This window comes from Notamacropus eugenii, chromosome X, assembly GCF_028372415.1.
Source record: "Notamacropus eugenii isolate mMacEug1 chromosome X, mMacEug1.pri_v2, whole genome shotgun sequence".
NCBI classification, from domain to species: domain Eukaryota; kingdom Metazoa; phylum Chordata; class Mammalia; order Diprotodontia; family Macropodidae; genus Notamacropus; species Notamacropus eugenii.
The window spans coordinates 94,815,915-94,817,729 of NC_092879.1; positions in this window are offsets into that span (position 1 = coordinate 94,815,915).

Consider the following 1,815-nt stretch of genomic DNA (forward strand, 5'->3'; position numbering starts at 1 on the left):
TCCTCAGGGGTGGGACCATTTATGGAGGCTGCTCTACCCTCCCGCCCTCCAGTCCTCCCTCCCTCCGCCCCCCTGCCCCAGGCCCGGCCCGGGCGCCTTGTGTCAATCACGGGAAGGGCCCGACGGGAGCCCAGCTCTGACTTGGCCCGGGTTTGCCTGCACCCAGCCCGACTGGTGAAGGGCAGGGGTCACCTCAGAGCCCCTTTGCAAGCCTTCCCCCTTCCCCAGCCCCTGCCCTCCCCCTCCTCACCTGGGCTGCGATCCTGTCTCCTGGACTAGTGCTGATCCTTCCCCCCCCCCCCCCGTCCCCTCCCTCTCATCTTCCTCTTCCCCCGCCCCATTCGTTCTCCTCAGACTGTCCAGAACACCTGGTACTCTCCTAACCGGCCGAATCTCTGCCCCACCATTAGCCCCCTCCAATTCCCGCCCCCCTAAAGCCCTCTCTATGCCTTCCAATCCTCCAGGACTTTTTAGCCCCCATCCCCATCCCCCAATGCTCTCTCCCTGCCTTCCTCGCAGCCTAGAGGGGCCTTAGTCTTTAGGGGACTCGTGCTCTCCTGGGGAACCCTAAGCGCATTGTCTGTTTTCCAAATGGAGCCAGCAGGGAGGTAAAGTGAGCTGCCTGGCAAAGTGTAATAAGAGGCAGCTCAGCTCTGGAACCTGGGACTCTCTCCCTTCCCAGGTGAGAGCTCTGTGCCCACAGGCATCCTTTGTGTGACTTCCAAGAGACCAAAGGGAAGCAACTTAGGGAGAAGGGTTATGGGAAACCTAAAACCTAACAAAGACTTATATACTCCTTCCCACTCATAAGCATGGTGAGGGCTAAAAGGAAACTTGGAAGACTGGTCCGGGCTTGCTGACCGGGGAGGGAACGGGCAGCGAGGCCATTGTCTTCCCCAGCATCTTTCCCAGGAAAAACTGCCAAAGCTTTTCCCCAAATTCCCATCCTCAGCAGCAGATGAGAGAGAGCCACTGCTGGGTGCCCCCAGATGACTGGTTCCCACAGCTGCTACCCGTTCATAGTGAACACTTGCCTTGGGGTGTTGAGACACTTTGGGAAAAGGAGAGATCGGAAGAAGGGTGAGGTGACTGAGACTTGGGAGACAAAGGATTAAGTACAACTCAGAGAGTGCAGAATTTAGAGCTAGGAAAGGGGCTAATGTTATCCTGTCCAAGCCCTCTTTTTCCTGCAGAAGAAGCAGGCCCCAGGAAAAGGCAGGTAACTTGCCCCAAGGTAGACTGGTAGGAAGCAGGGGAGCCAGGACCCAAACTCAGACCCTCTGTCTCCCCATTTGTCCCCTCAGCTACACTGCCTTTCTCTCGTGGCAGTAGTGGGCAATCCTTTAGGACAGGGGGCTTGACTGAGCAGGGGAATAACCTGTTCCAGCTAGTAGGGGAGCTATGAGAAAGAAGTGTCCAAAGCACCACATAGGATCTCATCTCCCCCAGCTACTGAAAAGCTGGACTTTCAATAGGGGGTCACTTCTCTGGGACACCCAAGAAGGCAAGGATATGTGATGGCAGAGGATGAGAGGTGGTGTTTTCCCATACACCTGACTAAAACCAAAATCGCCACTGCTGAGTGTGAAGGCTGAAAAATTGCCAGGCATTTGAAAGTAGCCAGTATTTGTGACTTTGTTCGAGAAGCAAAGGAGACAAACACTCCACATAGCAATCTCCTCTCTTCTTATTTAGATTAAGTCTATGTGGTAATAGTGTGAAGTCATGTTTTGGGGGCAGGTCTTCCAGGCATCGCTATTGGCAGTTAAAGAAAGAGGGTACCTGCCACCTTAAGCCTGAACCCAGTCCTTTGGA